Genomic DNA, 21,685 nt, shown 5'->3' on the forward strand with positions numbered 1-21,685 from the left:
AGCCTATCCCAGTGGCTTCCCCTGAGGCATTATCTGAGGTTATGTAGTAAGGCGAGACATTCTATATTTGTTCAAGAAGTGTTTTTGTGCGTATATACTTCACAGACATTTTTTGACAAACATGGTTCAGTATGGAATAGTGGGTATTCTCGTTCCCAAAGTGTCAAATGTGATGCAATGTAGAGTTCTCTGGGTTACCCTGTTCCCTGAGAAGTGAATGAGAGGTTGTGCCTTGTTGGCCATACTTTGTCATGCCTGCAAATTGCATCTTCCTTCAAACAAATAGAAGCTAAATGACATAGTTTGTGGGTGCCTTATATAGTCTTCGTGATGTGTTTCTACTTCATCACCTGACTGAGTCAGGCCAATCTGATTGCTGTGATTTCATACGTATTCAGACACCATTTCCACCAAGTGGCGTTTCTAAAGTGTCAAGCATGACGGAATGTCTCATTCCCTTCTCAGGTAACAGGGTTACATATGTAACCCAGATGTCTTGTAATGCCAATACATAGAGGCAATCACTCAAAAAATTAATAAAATTAAAAATGGTCAAGCAACCTGCATTGAACCACTTCAGATGGATTGATCGAGAAAACTCTTGTTGGTGCCATAAACACTCTTAAAGTCATGTCTCACATGTATTCACAAATTATTTGTGATGATAATAATATAAGACTGGTATAGAAATTATACTGGGTTTGAAAATGATTCTTAATGTTTCCTACAGGTCACTGTCTTCCTGTTGCAATGTTTTATCAGTATGGATCCTTTAACTAACAATTTCTGCACTAGTTCACATAAACAAACAATAATATGAAATGATATTAAAATTAGTAACATTAACAAAAACAGTGACATTTGCTTTATTTGATTGTTGAATGTTAACAAAATATAATATAGTATATTAGGCAACATTCGGTCTGTATATGGCTAGAAAGTCAACATTAATACAGATTTATAATTAATCAGATCATCTAAACACTCATTATTTAAATAGCATTGAAACAAAGACAAATTAAAACAAACATCTCATTGGTTAAGGCTCTAGTTTAGTGATCAGTATGTCAGTGATTCAAGCCCCAATAGTGAAAAAAAGGTGCTAAGGTTGGGTCCTTGAGCAAGGCCCTTAAGCCTACCTGCTTCAAGGGTGCTGTATCACAGCTGAACCTGCACTTCTTTTCAATTCTTTTGACTCATTCTTCAACTGAAAAGATTCTGAACCTATGCTCTTGTTCTGAACTCAGACCATCTTCTGCTTATTAAGCTCATAATAATTTTATTTTAATTTCACTCAAAAATATGCTAAAGTGATCTAAATTCAAAATGGCTGGCAGGAGAAATGGACTAACTTACTCAATAGGCACAGAATATTTATAAATAATGTGGCTACATTTAGGGTATTTGTAACCAATAAACACTAGCTCTAGCAGTTTTTACATAAGCATGTCTGCTTTATTACTAGTATTACTAGTTGTGTCAGTAGGCTAAGGGTCAGTAGGCTAAGTAGGCTTACTAGCTAGATATGACTATGTTAGCCACAAAAATTAATGTTAGGTTACTATTTTACTATGACTTATAAACTATTTATTTAGAAGTACATTTACCACTGTCCTTGACTTTTAATTTAGCACAAATCTGTATAGTAATGAACCAAGAAAGGTTGCTATGTTCATTTTTCTAAGCTAGCTGGTAAGCAAACTCAATTAAGGATGGCAATTAGCATTCACCAGCAAGTTTGCGTTAGTTTAGCCACAGTTGAGCTAGCATTAAGTTGCATTTGCAAATGAATTGAAACTAGATATAAGGTAAAATATCTCTTACCTTAAATATTACACTTTTAAATGTCCAGTGTACCAAAAAATCGAATTGAAAAATATAACCAGAGAGAACATCTGGGTTACGCATCTAACCCTGTTCCCTGACAAGTGAACGAGACGTTGCGTGAGCTTCATGCTGTGGGAAGCGCCCTCAGGCATGACCAGTATCTGAAATCTGTGTGAAATCATGCCTATTTATAGGTCTGCCGTGGTCAGGTGACATTGCATTTCGCATGTTGCGTGATTATAAAATGGAACCTGTAAACCACATCATCATCATCTATTATCTGAAGCAAAGATGTGATTCACAGGCATGCCCCAATATAACAAGTCCACACAACGTCTTGTTCTCTTCTCAGGGAACAGGGTTTCATGCATAACCCAGACGTTCCTTTTCAAGGGAACTCAACATTGTGTGAGCTTCATGCTGTGGGAACGAGTATACCCACTCCGTCTTACTGTGAGTATGGCCTGTTCAAAGGGTCCAAGCCTGAGGGTCACTGCAAGACATTCGTGCCCGGAGTAGAATCGATGTCCAAACTGTAATATCAAACTAATGTGTGTGCTGTAGACCAAACTGCCGCAGCACACACATCCTGAAAGGTTACCCGTTTGGATAAAGCTGAGGAGGGGAGCCCCCCTAGTGGAATGAGCCCTTATGCCCAGAGGCATTGCAAGACTGTGCATCTCATAAGGAATAGGGATTGTCCCCACTATCCAATCGGAGATGTGCTGTTTTGATACAGCATCACTTCTGCTGTCACCGCCAAAGCAGACCAACAACTGCTTTGACATATGCCACTGGCTGGAGCAGTGGACATAAGTACAGAGAGCTCTTAGTGCACACAGTAGGTGCAATTTCACTTGTTCTGGTGTGAGGAATGGAGGAGAGTAGAAAGCTTGCAACACTACCGGCTGAGCAGCAGACATAGGCACTTTAGGAATATAATCCGGCCTAGGATATAGGAAGGCCTTGGTTAATCCCGGGGCAAAGTAAATGCAGGAAGGGGCAACAGAGAGAGCTTGTAGATCTCCTACTCGCTTGAAAGATGTCAGGACCAGCAGACGAACTACCATTAGAGTCAGAAGCTTCTCTGAAGTTGAGTATAAAGGTTCAAATAGGGCGCCTGATAGAAAGATTCCAAGAAGATATCCGTGGACTGCAGATGGGCCTTAGCCACCTGACATCACACATAAACCTTGATGTTAAAGGATGTTGCCCCACAGAGGCTCCATCAACAGGGGCATGGCTGGTTGTAATGGCAGCCACATAGACCCTAATTGTAGAAGGAGCCAACCCTGCTCAGAAATGTTCCTGTAAGAACTCCAGGACTGTAACTATTGTGCAGTCTACTGGTCTAACTGACGCTCCTTAAACCACGAGACAAAAAGTCGCCACTTGAGCGCAGACAATTTTCTCGTGGATGGTGCTCTAGCATTCAACATGGTCTCTACAAGCTTGGTTGAGAGACCAGAATTTTTGAGCTGGTGCCCCTCAGGGGTCAGACTCACAGTTTCAGTAGTTCCGGCTGAGAGTGATAAATCAACCCTCTGACTTGAGACAGTAGATCCCTGTGAATGGGAATCTCTCAGGGAATGCCGCCTAGCAGGGATATTGTCTCAGAGAACCATTAAATGTGCAACTAGCAGCAGATATAGACGGTCTTGGTGAACTCTCACTAGAACTTGTGGGAGCAGAGCAATCGGGGAAAGGCATATAGACATGAAGTCAGCCACATGTGTAACATAGTGATCTCACATTCCGATTGCCCGGAAATGTACATTGCACTCACTGACAAGAACTTTCGCTCTGCCTAGAGAAGAATTAATTGCACCTGCCTGAACAGGTGACGAGAACGTAACTCTCCCTGGTGGTTGACATATGAGACCACTGCTGTATTGTCTGTCACAATTAACACATAGTGTTTGTTCAACTTGAATCCCAAGCTCCTTATAAAGGAACCTCCTGTGACTAAGCAATATTTTTATGTGGAAATATACATCTTTTAGTTGTCACAAACCAGTCCTTGAACTGAATCTGTGGAACAATAAGTTTGAGTGTCAACCTCATGAACCTGTAGGTCTGAAGAGTACAGTTCAGATAACACAGATCTAAAACTGGCTGAATGCTCCCATCCTTTTTGTGGACCCGGTAACCCTTTTCTGTGGTGGACACAACCAATGGAGACAGATTTGGCAATAGTTTCCATGCTGTCAGATGATCTTTAGTGACGTTAACTTTTCCACATTCTTTTGAAGGGAAAGCATCAAATTTTCGCTGCCCTGTGACAGCTCGATTTTAATTGGGTACATTTTAATTGGGTGCAATTTATGAGGCTTTTGCATTTGAGAGATTTTACTTGAAATTTTGTACATAAAATATGCACAATGTTTAGTAAAATTTGATCACTTTTACCAAGTCTGTTTTATACTGTAGAAAATTAGGTAACTGTAGTGGATTTGACCAAAAATCACAGATTGTAGTTGGTCACGCAATGATTTAAAGTAAAAGTTATGGGTATTATATTTATTGACCCCAGAAAGTTTTATTGACGTTTTGGACTGATTTGTGGTTAATATTTCATGTGACTTTAAGCATCAAAACTGAAAAAAGGGATGCATGTATACGTGAGGAGCTTCTATGACATACTGAATGTAGTTTCTGTAATGCACTTGTTAGGCAACATGTAATACCTGTTTACCTGAACAAACTTTTTGCAATTTTTGGGTCTGTATAAATAGTACATAGGCATCCACCAAATCTCGGATTATAGCTGAACTATAATTTGAGCACGGGGGTGCATTTACTTTATTGGGCAGGTGTGGCTTTTTGTTAGTGCAGCTTTAGACAAGGATGGTTGTCACATAAAGACCATAATATACTGACCTCTCTCATAACCATTGAAAATCTATTCTTAGAGTTTTAAATTTATTTCCCCACATAGGATTGCATTTCCTACAAGGAATCCAGAGGAAATAACTTAAGAAAAACTTTATTTTTACTCTAAGCATCTGCAATTTATATGCATCCACTTCTCTCACACATACAGCTGCAATCAAAAGTATTCAACCACCATTGCAAATCATATAAATAAGCCAAAGAAGTTTGGGGATTCTGTTCTGTGGAGTGATGAAACAAAACTGGAACTTTTTGGCAGGACGGATCAGTGTTATGTCTGGAGGAAGAAGAATGAAGAAAGACTCTGTCCACAGTCAAGCATGGGCGTCATTGAACCTTCCAACAGGACAATGATCCCAAGCATACCTCAAATTCCACCAAGGCTTGGTTGCAGAAGAAGTCATGGAAGATTCTACAGGGCCATCACAGTCACCTGACTTGAACTCCATAGAAAATCTCTGGTGGGATTTGAAGAAGGCAGTTGCAGCATGCAATGGCCTCCAGTTACTGAACTGGAGGCCATTGCTCCTGAGGAATGGGGTAAGATTCCTCAGGAATGCTGCCAGAAGCTATGCATCTCGTTTGCAGCAGGTCATAACAGCAAAAGGGTGCTCTACTAAGTACTAAAGATGCTTCATATGAAGGGGTTGACTAAATTTGAAACTGGAGAAATCATTATAAGTTGCATTTTCAGTTAAATTTTTGGGGAAACCACTTGAAGCATTTGTTGTGTTGAACTATTGCAATTGCTTTTGTTTGATTTGTTCATTGCAAACAGCTGAAAGTCTGTAAATTTTGACAATAAACCTGCTTTACAATGGGGGTTGAATAATTTTTATTGCAGTTGTACATACCATAAAATTCTCCACATAGCAAGAAGGGATAATCTCATTTTAATGAACTGAGATACTTACAGGTTCACTTAACATAGAGTAAATCTGACAAGGAGTAGCTGCAGAGTCCATGCTGTGACAAGAAGAACAAGTTTAATGTTAGATTAAAGGTTAAAAAAAACATTTGCCTATATAGTGGAATACATAAATTCAGAGATTTCACATTATGTTGCACATTAGACTGCACATTATCCAATCGCTGTACTCCCAACGCGAGAGCTGTATCCGGATGCTTGGTAAAAAGTCGGACTCGTTCCAGGTGGGGGTTGGTCTCTGCCAGGGCTGTGCTTTGTCACCAATCCTGTTTGTGATATTCATGGACAGCATATCGAGTCGTAGTCATGCTGGGGAGGGGTTGCAGTTTGGTGACATAATGATCTCATCACTGCTTTTTGCAGATGATGTGGTCCTGATAGCATCATCAGTCCGTGACCTCCAGGACTCACTGGATTGGTTCGCAGCTGAGTGTGAAGTGGGGGATGTGCTCCAGGCATGTCCAGCTGGGAGGAGACCTCGGGGAAGACCTAGGACCAGGTGGAGAGATTATATCTCCACATTGTCCTGGGAACGCCTCGGGATCCCCCGGTCAGAGCTGGTTGATGTGGCTCGGGAAAGGGAAGTTTGGGGTCCCCTGCTGGAGCTGCTGTCCCTGCGAACCGATAACGGATAAGCGGTTGAGGATGGATGGCTGGATGAGAGATTGCACATCTCTCTGGAATTAAATGTGAAATGAAATTGCTGTAATCATCGAAGCTGGTTGAGAAGATTGGAATGAGTTTTAATTGCATTAAAAATAATAAATGCACTTAACTATAATTAGTTAAAAGTAAGTATCAGTTTGTTTTATGCACGGTTTTTGAGCAGTAGTAGTGGACTTCCAGGTGGATAAATACCCATTTACTGTATGGCTGAAATCTGATAATCATATACGTATGCACTGATGTTGCTTATAATGGATAGTGTACCTGTCATGTACATGCATGTAAAAATACAATGTCTGTGGGTATGCTTATATGTGTGCATTTCACAGAGCTGGTGTGGAGAACATGCTTCATAAACACTTGAATAAAACAAATTTTAGTCACATTTTTATTGTTTGTTGTTATAAGATATAAGCTATTAATTGTCAGCTCTATTTAGTTGGCCATTAGATGAAACATATTTATGTTGAATTGTGACATAAATAGTGAACATTCACAAAACTAGGTTGGGACAGGATATTTAAACCTGATTCTAAAGTTTGAAAACTACCACTTTGTCTTTTTTATTTACACTAACAAGAGGTCTGTGTAGGTGAAAACAGTGTATTTTCAGACTAAAATAGGTTTAAAAATCTCACTGCACTGACAGCTTCTGAATGTTTCTTCTCCCATTGCATTGCTTCACCACTTTCATTTCTGACCATGAAAATAGCAAAAGAGCACCAACTCCAAGCAAACTATGCTTGTGTCAGTAGATCAGGGGTCAATGCAGAATGTTCATTTTTGCCATGGAGCATTGTGTATCGATAGTCCGTAGAAGAACATGCTGTATTTTGGAGGTGAGATGGAGATATTCTCTTTCAGTCATATCAGAGAATAATGGATTTGGTGTACAATGTCACTTCCCTGTGACTAGAACTGTGAGATAATGACTATTTAGCTGCATTCCTCCTGTGTACATTCACTAACCTGCTGTATATATGAGTATAAAAGCTTCTGGATCAGAGGCAGGATAAATACACAGGGCATAATGTGGACATTTGTCCTTTTGTTAATTGATGGTTCCCTGATCTGACACAATAATTAGTCACATCAACCAAAGTGTTTTTTAGAAGCTAATTCAGTTCCCTTTGATTTACCCCATAGGAATAATGGGCTCAGAATCAGTCAAATCTTCCTTTGTAAAGGAACATCTTACCTCATAAACTTTGCACATGAAACAAAATAACTTTTTTGAGTTTCATGACATTGACAAGTCTTAGAGAGGAAGTAACTTAAGAAAGGGTGTACCTTATGCAGATCTTATGCAAGTGATTTGCTATATGCTAAGATGCTTAGAATGCTATAATAAATGCTGAGGAATGTTCACAGTATGGATCCCTTAAATAACATTATTTAGTGCACTAGTTGCATGAACAAACCATAATATGAAATTATATTAAAACTAAATTAGTAACATTAAAAAAAAAAAAAAAAAACACTGACATTTGCTTTGTTTGAATCTTGAATGTTAACTAAATATACTACTATATTAAGCAACATTTATTCTGTCTATGACTAGAAAGTCAACATTAATATATTAAAATACAACCTTAATGTTAAGCAGATGATCTGGTTAAGGCTCTGGGTTAGTGATCAGAAGGTCAGTGATTCAAGCCCCAGCAGTCAAAATAAAGTCCAACTGTTGGGTCTTGAGCAAGGCCTTTAAGCCTATCTGCTCCAGAGGAGCCGTATAATGGCTGAACCTGCGCTCTGATATGTGAATAAAATAATTTCACTGTACTGTATACAGTATGTGACAAATATAGGCTCTTTAAATTAAGATGACAACATTTTTAATAAAGTTGTTAACATAATTTATGGTGACTTTATACTGACAATTTTCATTTATTTTAAAATTAAACTTCATTTAAATGTAACTAAACATGTAAGCATTATTAAAGGGAACCTTGATGTTACACTGAGGTTATATTTTCTAAATGTTGTGGCAGCTTGTCAAGCAGGAAAAAGAAAAAAATGTGGAATTACATTGTTTAAATATAAAGTATGCAGCTCCCACAACGAAATGTGTAATTTGACAAAAAAAACAACAAAACAAAACAAATAACAACAGTAGAAAGAAAATAAGAAAGAAAGAAAGAAAGAAAGAAAGAAAGAAAGAAAGAAAAGAAAAATAACTTTTCTACTGGGCAAAAAGAAAAGGAAAAGATTGGGGCAACCCCCCCCCCCCCCCCCCCCCCCCCCCCCCCAAAAAAAAAAAAAAGAAGAACAAACAAGGGGGAATTAGAAATATTGCTTGCATTCAAATTAACCTGACAGTAGGAAATTTGAACTCGACTCATTCAAGCTACAAAGGTGGAAAAATGGACATCTCCAATAAATTGTATGTTATGTTAGCAACAAGCTAGCCAGGTAACATTAGTGGTCATGATGTAATTGCTTTCTCAAAACAGCGAAATGTTAAGACTTATAGATTTAACCAACAAGTGCATCAATGTTGATTGATCTAAAGTAAATTTGACTACACATTTCTTTTTAAACTGTTGTATTATTTACAGGAACACAACAGACAATCAAATATTACTTGATATCACTATGCAAGAGAAAAAGGAGGGAGTCATCATATCTAAGGTGACACAGAAACCTTGAATAACTTAAGTTGCAAGTAAGACACAAAGTTTTACATTTAATGCATCATCTCAGAATCTATGAGATGAATTTTCATCCTGGTAAAGCACTTTTTTCAGTTTGAAAAATTACTCAATGCTGCTACTTCAGCAAACGTTGTATAAACAACGTATCTCTCTCTCTCTCTTTCTCTCTCACACATACTGTTGACATAATTATCTAATTAAGATTTAACAGATAAGCTAAGATTATCACTAAGAATTAGGTGAGTGTTCTTTAAGAGTTACAGTATTAATCACTGTGATGGTTCAGATGATTTATGCAAGGGCAGAGGAGAGATCTGATTCTCACAGCATTATCACCTCTGTTGCTTTCCATAACCAATTTCTCTGCCTCGCCCAGTGTAGACACACTACAAACCATCTGTAGACTGTCGTGAATATACTGATTATTAACATGTAAACTGATGTTTTTCTGTGTTTCAGATAAACATAAACTGTATGAATACTGCATGAATCTACATGAACTAAATTTGACATCTTTATAGGAATAAGGATAAGTTGATAGTCTATAGTTGAGCTCATAAATATCAGTGTAGAATCCAGTGTGCCAAGGTTAGAAGGAAGGAGGCTTAGGAGACAGGTGGACTTTGAAAGAGCTTTTGGGCTTGCTTTTTTTCCCCAACTAGCGCTTTTCAGTGCTCTTTCAACAGTTCAACAGAAAAAGTAAACTAAAACCCTATCCGAATATTTTGAGCTTCAGTCAAATTCACCAACAATTCCCAAGCTGAGTGTGTGTGTGTGTGTGTGTGTGTGTGTGTGTGTGTGTGTGTGTGTGTGTGTGTGTGTGTGTTACTGTATGTGTGACCTCCTTTGTCAGCTTTGTCCCTCTCTCTCTGGCTCATAATTTTCTGAAAGAACAAACAAAGCACATATAAATAACCCAGGTGGTAATCAAATGCAAGTGAGAATGATCATGCCTTACCTGCTGGTTCAACCAGTCTCCTCAGCAATCAACAACTGTAAATTGGATCATCCAAGTAAAGTGAAAAAAGGTTGATAATCTATAACAGGGGCCCTCAATTATAAATCATTTCCAAATTTCCACAGAACTGTAGGTCCATAGAGGACAAATAAGCAATAAATGTTCCATGGATCCCATGATGTACAAGATAAAGCTGATGTACAAACAAAGTTTACTTATCTTCTCTGCCATTACATCTTTCTACTCCTCCCATGCTTTACTATGTTCCTGCTGATACACTGGACCTCTACAAATTTTAGGTGAATACCAATACGAATGATTATTACCAAGTCTCCTGATAGTTACAGATTGAGTGACAACCAGAGAAAAATATATAGTGCAAGCTTAGCAAATGTTATAAAGCTAACTTACCTTTTCACCTTTTCAACTTGAGTCCTGGTGCCCTGTGATGGACTGGCATATCATTCCATATTCCTATCTCACACCAGGATATAGGAATGTGTTACCAGGATAGCCTCTGGAGACCCATTACTTGATGAACGAATGAATGATCTTGAGCCATGTTTAGACTTAACCCACTACACTGATCATACTGTATATCTAACTGTTCCCTCTTGTATAAAAATAAAAGGATATGCTTCATAAGGAAGATGTGGCTGAGAATCACGATTGTTGAAAATTGCCTCATGACAAATAGTGCTTGTTACAATATTGAAACTGGACAATGGCCTTTTAGTTCTAGGGTGGCCACTGATATGGCCACCCCTGCCATTAGGGGATGACTTGTGGAAAAAGCTAAACAGATATTTATGGCTAAATTGTAAACCTTCAAACAAATGAAACATTTTAACAGGAAAGCTAAACTTTAGCCATGTGGTTATTTAATGAATTCTGAAGTGGATCTCTGAAATTAGAGCAGTGTGATTTATTTGTAAACTGCTTCAGATGCTCACGCAGATTGGCAAATGGGACAGGTGATGCAGAGCCATTCATCCATACATTTTCTAAACTGCTTTTCCTACAGGGTCACATGGAAACTGGAGACTATCCCAGCATCGGGCACAAGGCAGGGTACACCCTGGACAGGGTGCCAATCCATCGCAGGGCACATGCATGTCTTTGGACTGGGGAGGAAGCTGGAAACTGGAAAGAGGAAACTCCCACAGCAAACTCCCAGATGCAAACTCTGCACACACAGGGTAGGAATCGAACCCCCAACCCTGGCGGTGTGAGGCGAACGTGCTAACCACCAAGCTACCATGCACCCATTCAACCATATACAGCTAGTACAGTACACAGTGAAACTAAATAACGTTCCTCTAAGACCATGGTGCTACATAAAACAACACACTAATCACATAAGATGACACAGAACTAAATAAGATCTGCAAACATTCTACATAAAGTGCACGGGTAGACGTGCTAAAAACACAGGACAGTACAGTAACTACTAAAACAGGACAATGGGCGCAGTAAGGTACAGTGTAGTGCCGAACATTACACAGTTTTAGTGTGGAAGTGTCTGATATAATAAGTAGTGCAGAAGATAGGTGCCAATGAGTAACAATATAATTTAAAAATGGTATAAATGTAAACATTACATGCTATGACTGAATAATCAACATATTAGCTTATACCAAATATGGACATAGCAGTTATTGTTGTAGCAGCCAGGTAAAGTGTATAATAGTGACAATAAATTAAATACTATATTTTTATAATACAGTAGCAGCAAAAATGCAACAGAGTCAATGCAGGAATGTGCAAATATTGCAATGGGAGTGGGATGGTGTTTCAGTTCAGAGTGTGTGTGTGTGTGCGCACGCGTGTGTGTCAGTCCAGTCTCCGAGTATTGAGGAGTCTGATGGCTTGGGGGAAGAAGCTGTTACATAGTCTGGCCGTGAGGGCCCGAATTCTTCGGTACCCTTTTCCAGACAGCAGGAGGCTGAAGAGTGTATGTGAGGGATGTGTGGGGTCCTCCACAAAGCTGGTGTCTTTGTGGATGCAGCGTGTGGTGTAAATGTCTGTTATGGAGGGGGAAAAGAACCCCGATGATCTTCTCAGCTGTCTTCACTATCCGAGGCAGGGTCTTGTGAAACAATGAGGTGCAATTTCCAAACCAGACAGTGATGCAGCTGCTCAGGATTCTCTCAATAGTTCCTCAGTAGAATGTGGATATGGGATGTTTTCCCTCTGTAGATATGAGTGAGATATGAGGACTCATGATGACCCTTTTGCAGTAATACACAGCTCATGTCTCACAGTCCTACAGACTGGTTACACAGGTGTGCTGGCTGAGTCACTCAGGCTGAAGCATAACTAATGGCAGCTGAGATGAACTGATTTGAACAAATGTTTGGACTTTGTTTAAATTCATATGTATCTGGCTCCTGAAACAGAAAAGCATTTGCAGTGTTCAAATCGCATCAATGCCATAGCCATCTGTACCTGAGAGTCTATGCAAACATAATTGGTCTTAGTCTCTGCGTAGCTGTTGTGAGAGCAAAGGAGTCACTAGTGGGTGGGAATTTTCAATGACCAAAATGAGTATAAAGGTGGAAAGGTTACAGTTATAAAGCTACAAAGGGTAAGGTTAGGGTCAGCACTATTGTGAATACTGTGTTCTTCTTCTTCTTTTTTTTTTTTTTTTTTAGAATATCCTTCATACAAAATCAAATTGTAGTTCCTTTCAAGTTCTCCCCTCTTGCACTGTATGCACTCTGATGCTTCTTCTAAGCAGGTTCTCTTTGTATGCCCATGCACAACAGGAATGCTATCAGAATACAGTAAATTTATACACTCAACAATCATATAGCTTGAGTATATGTCCATCCAGCAGGTGTCAGTATGGTTACAGTACTCTTAAGAGACCTATGGATTTCTTTTTACGCTCTGTAAACATGTTTGACCCTTCATTGGGCTCTTACCAGATGTCCTGTGTGAAATTATTCACATTGAAACAAAACTCTCTAATGAATACATGTTTTGTGAGACTTTTTTGACTTTACTTAATCCTGAACATCTCTACTTTATCATAGAAGAGAAATACACAACTTTTCTCCTCTATGGATGTTTTCAGTGATACATCCCTGTTTTTAGTGATATAGTTCAATCAGTTTGAAGTAATTTTGCAGGGTGAAAATGTTTACCAAGCACAGGTCATGACCAAATTGCTCTCCCAACTGCCTTTGTGAGCTACCCAGATGTCTGGCTGGTCCATTCTGCAGATTGGATCCTGGTGAAATAGAGCTGAGGGGAAAAGGATGCCGAAATCAAAGCACAGAAAATCAATGCAGTTTCGTTTCACCAGGAGTCATAAGCATGGCCATGATTAGCTTAATTGGCTAACGATCCAAAGGCTCAGACATAAGTCTAATCCCCAGTGAGGGGACTGGCCTCCCAATATATCTGGCCTTCAGAAGATTCGTAGTCCTTACAAACAGGAGAGGGTTTTTTTTTTCTCATTTAAAAGCAGCATTGACCTGCATATAAAGTATCCTTGAATATTTATTTTATTTCTGTATAATTCTTACAGTTCGATTGTACTAAGGTCCTTGTCAAATCTATCCACAGTTCTCATTTAACTTTATCTAACAGTATTCTCTTAATACAGTTACCCTGACCTCAGAATATATAATAATATTAAAAACATTTAATCCATCCCCATATTTTAAATACCAGAAGGAAGCAAAATCTAAAACTATGAAAGAAACTATGGGTTGTTTGCCCAGCCATGCTTAGCTGCAGCAGATTTTAGATGTCTTGTCAGAAAGTCTTGAGGAAACTATTTTCTATTTATGTTTCATCTGAATAGAGTGTAGATTTTATGTGCAGAAAGGAGGGAGTTGGGAGGTGAGGAGTTGTAAACAGTGAAGCTTGGCTTGAGCCAAATTTCTTTTTATGCAGCCAAAGCATTTCAGCTGACTGTGACTGCACAGTGGCTTTGGAGACCCTGCCCACATTTTCACTTTTCTTTTGCTCTTCCATTCTCATGTTTTCACTCAAATGAACACTCGTTCACCTCTGTAACACCTACCAAACATTCACCCACAAATACTGTAATTATGATGATCGATGAATGTGCTATTTAGTTGGCAGGAGATGCTTAAATGTGTTGAACTACACACATTATCTATCAATGAACAAGAGTTTGGTCCAGTGAGCTGGCAAATAGGGACCAGTAGAAATGCTGTTAAATTACATTACCGCTGTAAGCGGTAAGCACATACAACAATTTTCTTTATTGTTAAGAAAACAACCACATGACTTTAATCATTCTGATGACATCATCCAGCTAAAAATACGGGTCCTATTAAAAATTTTATGCGAAGGGCACCCTGCATTATGATGGATCTCTCTCTCTCTCTCTCTCTCTTGGGGGTGGGGGGTATATTTCTACTTCTTGGTGGAGACCAAATGTCTGACTATCTGACAGTTTTGACCATATGAGCACATTTTTTATACAAAAATTGCAGCTTTTATTTAAAAAAAATACAAAAAACTAAAATAGTCAAACGGTTTCTTCTGGTTACTGTGGTTATGGTTAAAATGTATGGGAAGGTGTAGCATAGCATTAATTAGCTGTATTAAAAATTGCAGCACAGTATATCATCGAAAAATTCTTGTAAGAATACTAAGACAAATGTGTGTATGTGTGTGTGCTGCAATTATGTGTTTGTGTGCTGACACTGCCATACTGATATTCAGTATAACTGCATGATCGGGATTGCAATATTGGTTTTATACAACAGTTCTATAAACAAGAAATTAATATTGGGTATGTGACATTTCAGACACAACATAACCAAATGTTCTGTTTATTTGTACTCTGCTAGCAGAACTAGATCATGAAGAAGCCACGCTCACGTTATAGCACGCTGGCTACCTGTCTAGCTATGTTACATTGATTTGTACATTCCCACTAAAGGTGTTTCCAGTGAAATTGGCTTCTTGTCTTTCTTTTCATCTTAATCTCATAAATCAAAAGAGTTCTTTTTAATTTTCATCTCATAAGTTAAACATTATATTAATGAAAAATGTATCATTTGCCATGTCTGCTGATGATATCACTAACTCTACTGTAGTAATGGTTTCGAAGTGGAGTTTTAGTGAAACTTACAATTAATTTACAGTGAAACCTCCCAGTGTGCTTATAGGAAATATAAGCACTCTTGGAACATTGCTCGACCAATCAAATTAGTTAAGAACTAACTGATGTACAGTATATGTATTAAAAGTCCAGCAGAGTACACCAAGTTTCCAAAGAAACAAAACTGTGCTGGCCACAGATTTTTCATTTGTGTGATGATTTCCTCTTGCGCTAGCACTGTAGCGCTTCCGGGTTTCAATGACACTGACTTTGTTTACCTTTGACACGTGTTTTTTATGCTTTATGTCCTGTCTCCATCCCTTTATTGACATTGACTTACATGTCATCATTAGTCTCAGCTGTTTTGTGTTCATGTTTGATTACGTTTGTTATTTAAACCCCTCCTGTGTCCATGTTCGGGGCGAAGTATTGTTTGTTAATCCGTAACGTACCAAGTCTTTGATCCATGTTCTTTGTTTCATGGTTTTGATCCTGCTCTCACCCTCATTTACTGATTACTGTCTTAGCCTGGTTTATCCTGTTTGCTGATCACCTTATCCATTGCTTGTTTTGGACCACACATTTGATTCATTTTTTGGATTTGTCTGCCTGCCTCTCTTCAATAAAGCTCTTAACTGCACTTGCACCCATCCTAACCTCCACTACCTGACAATTTGTCACGAAACTTGTAACAGGTCTTAGATATCTATTTTGATGTTGGAGATAATCACTGGGTAAAGCAGTTTATATTTACATATAAATGCACATATGCTATTGATTAAAGTTGAGAATGCAAGCAAAGTGTTTAGGGGCTCTATTGTACATGTTGCACATTGTGTATTATTTGGAAATTTGGTGATTTTCCTTTCAAGTTGGAACATGGTGTAGAGTGGAGCAAATGTAAAAAGGGTTGAGTTTGAATGACTACAGCATTAAGAGTTGTGGTTAAGTGTGTGATTATATAGAGACTTTATATTTATTTTTACAGGTAGCTGTAAAGGTGTCACATAATGGAGTTGAGGACAGTTATAAATGCAGATACGAGATTTATTATATGAGGACAGGCAGACAAATCCAAATCGTGAAACACAGACGTGGTCATAAACAGGCAATAGGTCAGGTGATCAGCAAATGGACATAAACGAGGAAAACCAAGAATTGAAAATGAGGGCTAGCAAAAGATCAAAACTAGGACACAAAACACATTGCACAATGGCTTGGTATACGGAAAATACACATAATACTTCGCAAAGACTAGTGTACAAACAGTCTCTTTTATGTGTGGTGTAATTGTGTGTGAGATTGGATGCAGGTGTGCGTTATTAGCATGAAAGTGGGAATTGCGGTCCATAGTGGCCATGTTTGTAGGCCACAGTGCAGGATGGAAAATGTAGTCACTGGTTCATATAACAGAACATCCCCCCACCCCCCCAGGGGCACTTCTCCTGATGCGCCAAAATACACTCCCTCGCCCGGCGGTCCTAGCCCCTGGGCAAAATGTATTCACAGCCCCTCAGGTTCCAATGCAGGTATGGACAGGAACGTGGCTTGAGGGGCTGTGGTGTCGCGTTGCGACAGGAACATGGCCCGAGAGGCCGTTGCGTCGAGCTGCGACAGGAACGTGGCTTGAGAGGCCGTCGCATCGACCTGGGACACGAACGTGCATTGGGAGGCTGTCTTATCGACCTGGGACAGGAACTCGTCTTGAGAGGCCATCTCTTCGACCTCGGACAGGCACTTGGCTTGGGAGGCCGTCTCTTCGACCTCGGAGAGGAACGTGGCTTCAGAGGCCATTTCTTTGACCTCAGACAGGAACATGGCTTTATGCTGGCACTCTGGAGATGAGTCTCACGTGCTCATGGGCTCATGTGTCTCGTACTGGAGCTCTGAGGAGGAGGTCGCCATGTTGACCTCCAACTGGTGCTACTGGAGCTGAGGTCGCCACATTGACGTCAGATGAGTGTTCAGCCGGTGAGACCACATAATAGGTCTCAGGTTGGAACTCTGGGGAGGAGGTCGCCACATTTTCCTCTGGCTGGAGCTCAGTAGGTGAGACCAGCTCGTGGGTCTCAGGTTGGAGTTCTACACTTTCTCTCTTGTGGAGCCATTTATGGGTATGCCAGCTGCTTTTAAAACATGTAGGACACTGTAGAGTGGCCTCTTTACGGCAGCCCTCGGTCTTGCAGGTTGGTGGTACCCCCATCGCCACCCTGTCGACCTGGGGCTGAGCTGTGGAGACCCTCCTGTCAGCCAGCTCCCTCTCATAATATGAGTTGAAAGTCTGAGAGTGTTTATCCGTTAGGCTGGGCATTCGTAACATTTTCTCCAGGTCAAGTTTGAACCCTGGATGTCCGAACACCTGAACTAAAAGTTTCACAAGCTGGCTTACATGACTAAGCTCACTGGCCCCCAAGTAATCAGGAACTCGGCCCAGCAGCGGGTTGGGCCAGTTAGTCGTGACAGCATGAATCCCAGTCACTGGATTTCTGTGGGCTTGGAGTCCTTCATGCTTGTGAAATAAAACTGGCATTGTAGTATATAACTTTCAGGAGATACCTCAAAGCCATCAAAGGAAGCTGGAACTTCCAGGAGGAACCACTGGAATCAAAGGCTGCTGTAGAGCTCTCCTTGCTCTCCTGCTGCTTACATGTAGAGGCGAAGTATTTTGTCACATAATGGACTTGAGGACGGCTGATAACGCAGAGAAGAGCTTTATTATATGAGAGACCGGCAGAAAAATCCAAATCGTGAAACATAGACATGGTCATAACTAGGCAATAGGACAGGTGATCGGCAAACGGGCATAAACAAGGCAAAACAAGAATCGAAAACGAGTGCTAGAACAAGATCAAAGCTAGTACACAAAACACGATGAACAACAGCTTGGTATACGGAAAGCACACGTAATACTTTGCAAAGACTAGTGTTCAAACAGTCTCTTTTATCTGTCGTGTGATTGTGAGTGAGATGCAGGTGTGTATGATCAGAATAAAAATGAGTGTTATTTTGAATCGCGGTCCATTGTTGTTTGTTCTTATTTGTTAGTCTGCTGTGTTTAGTTAAACCACTGTATTTGGGTGAAGTGGCCTATTTATGTTGACATGGACTGACAAATAGTAGGGGTGTAAAGCTTTTGGTTTCCACATGAGACAATTTCAATTCAATATTTGATGATACCACTGAATTTCAATCAATATTGATATAGTATATAAAGAACTTTGTTCAGAATCTAAGATTCTATTTTTAATACCTATTTTTAATATACAAATTATTTTCCATATTAAATTAATTAGGACTTAGAGGACTATTTTAAGTTTTAAAATATTGATGATTTTTTTACACACCACTTGTAAATTTTTAATAATAACTGACTGATCAGTTATTATCAACGATAGTCAATTTAAGATTGTTCACTTTTACATCAATTCCTCAATTCAAATTGTCTGATCTTCACACCTCTAAAAACAGTAAACAGCCACAAAACCAGCTTGCAAGAAAGGGGACAAGACTTACTGTCTTATTCCTGTGTCTGCGCTAAAACATGTTGGGACGCAGTAGTTTTGGACCAAAATGAGTTTGAAAAATTCCACTGTGTCAGCGGATATTAAACATCGCACCCCTTTTGCACTGCTTCAGCCACGTCAGCAGACCACATCAAACAGCCACCAAATATGGCTTGTGTCAGCCAAAATAGCAACATCTTGACATAAACTAGCTAATTCTGCTTGCATCGACATGTACTTTGAAAATGTACTTTTCCTTGTCACTGAGGTGGGACCTTTAACGGAGCAACATGTACCTATAGTATGTATCTTTTACCTTTGAAAATAATTTAAAGTACCTTAAGGAACACTGTTGTACCTTTAAAGTTCTACCCTAAAAGCTAAATAAGTGCTGCTATATGCACCTTCCCAGCTAAACAAAATACACTATACTAAAGGTGCAAAAAGATGTATTCCTAATGGTACCACCTAAATATTACAGTCCCTCGAACAATTGGAACAGCAAGGCCAATGAATTTATTTTTGCTGTAGTCTGAATACATTTGGGTTTGAAATCAAAACATGAATATGAGAAGAGAGTTTAGAATTTCAGCTTTTATTTCCTGGTATTTATAAGTAGATGTGTTAAATGACATAGTACATAACACATTTTGTATCAGACCACCCAATTTGTAGGAGAGCAAAAATATTTGCTGGTGTTTATTGTTACCCAGGTGTGTCCTGTTAGACTGATTGTTTAAACAATAAATAGTTCTGAACATCTATACTTGGATTTAGCCTTCAGTTTCACCTGTGAGGACTGCATTTGTTGTTACAAAGGATTAGCCAACATGACGATCGGAGAGCTGTCTATAGGAGAAAAGCAAGTCATTTTGAAGCTGAGAAATAAGGGAAAATCTATCAGAGGCATTTGCACAAACATTGGGCATCCGAAGAAGACTTTGAGAACAGAAATAGAGGCCATACCACAAGATGCAAACCACTCATCAACTGTAAGAACCAGGAAGCGAGATTTAAATTTGCAAAGAATACTGAGATGAACAACAAAAGTTCTGCAAACAAGATTAACCTCTACCAAAGTGAATTATGGTAAAGATGGCATTATGGCTTAATTGTTTCAGAGAAGACTGTAAAAGTACAGTGTGGTACTTTTATTTCTGAAAGTGAGTAATCAAAAAAACACTAAGGAATATGTTTAGTGTACATTTTTTGTGAAAATGGTTTTACTCAAAATATTAGTAGGATTATGTTATTGGGAAGGGGTATTAAATATATATGTGCATGCTAGGCTTGTTATAGGAGAGTTACATGCTTGATGACCATATGAGCAGCAGGTTATAATGGTGATCAGACTTTATATCCATAGTTGGATAATGGAACTAATCTGCTGAACTTAGATGACTGAAGCTCATCTGCACTCACTTATGAGGCAGATCTTTCTGGTCTGATTAGAAATGGACTTGCAGAAGACTGTCGAGAACTTGGAATAAAGTTGATCAGTTGCGCCAAGCAAATGGAATTGTTTGAATGTGGCTCTATATGAAGTACAGAATGCATTGTAATAGAAAGGCCTTTGACTTCATAGGCATCCTGCGGCTCCAGGAGTGAGCCTGTTGGGTTGAGAAGCAGCTGCCAGGCTGCAGCATTTATTAATGAATGAATTAGAATGAATGAATTTTATGCATGCGCTAGATATCTAGCATTCAATTATTAATCATAAGTATGCATCTATACATTAGTTTCTTCTTTTTTAATCATCTGAGATGCTGCCTGTCCTTTGGCTCACTTTGAAATAGCAGGTCTTCATTTACAGCTCATACTGCTGACTGTTACAGAATGCTAGCATATTGTGTTTATGAGCTTATTATTCAAACAATATTGTACTTAGCGCCGCCTCGTTACAGGATGAATTTGGTAAACACATTGTTTGTGCATGTAATCAGTGTCAGTGGGGACAGTGAGACAATCAAGCAGATTTTCTGGATAAATAAGCAGGCAGGAAATTTGCTCTATAACAAGGATCAGGGGTCTAAGAGTACAATTTTATGAAGGGAAAAAATGGACAATATGTAGGATGTGCCTAAACAGCTGCCAAAAGTAGCTCTCCAGACACCCTTCTCAGATAGTCATTGTTTTCAATTAGTAAATGAATTTTGTATAATTGACTGGAGCAACTTTTCTGTGCAATAAACATATGATGTGCTATAGCCAATGTGTTGGTACAAAACCTGACCGTTTAACTTTAACCACATACAGTACATCCATCTCTCTATTCAACCTCTTTTTAAAATTTTCATCTCACATTCTCCAGCCTCTCATATCATCTCAAATCTGAAGCCTGTCAATCTGCATCTTTCATTTCATTTCAGCAATGTGGTCTTTGCATAATAGTGAGCTTACTCATTTGTACAATCTGCCAACAGAAATGCCATTTTTGAATGAAAAGTGATGTGAAAAGTGGAGAAAAGCATAGTTGAAATGAAAGCTAAAAGGAGAGTCAGGCCTTAAACAACAATTAGATATTCATGGACATGACAGATATTCTTATGAAAACCATAGAAAGAAGGACATGATTTAAAATAAAAAAAAAAGCATATGTTTAGTAATGCATATTTTACTAGGCACGTTTACTGTCTAAAACTAAATATATATATATTTAAAAAATCCTTGATTTAAGCAACTTGGTCAAAAACATTCTCCAAGATGTAGGCCTGGACATATCACAGGCAAACACAGGCGAATGGGACTATGCATTAAACATACATTTTACAAATCATGTGAATACCATACCATCTCATTTAAAAGAATTAAATCTTCATTTTAGATGTTTACTCTTCATTCACATGAATTAGTGCATTACAGAAATAAAGTAACAAACTGTCACTGATAGATGAGAATGCAATGTTTCATTTGTTTGCAATGCTTCATTTGTTTGCAATGCATGAATAGTGTGAACAACAAAAAAAGCAAAAACTTACTACTAATAATTCACAATTCACAAATATGAATTATTTAATATCCATTTTTTCTATTAGCTATATACTGTATATTAATAAATACCAAATAAAAATCTAACCATATATCATATACTACAAACAAATATTGATATGTCCCTTAAGCAATGTGCCAAGGTGTACTAGATTATTTATATTTCCCCCCTCAACCAAT

This window comes from Ictalurus punctatus, chromosome 14 (assembly GCF_001660625.3).
Source record: "Ictalurus punctatus breed USDA103 chromosome 14, Coco_2.0, whole genome shotgun sequence".
Taxonomy (NCBI): domain Eukaryota; kingdom Metazoa; phylum Chordata; class Actinopteri; order Siluriformes; family Ictaluridae; genus Ictalurus; species Ictalurus punctatus.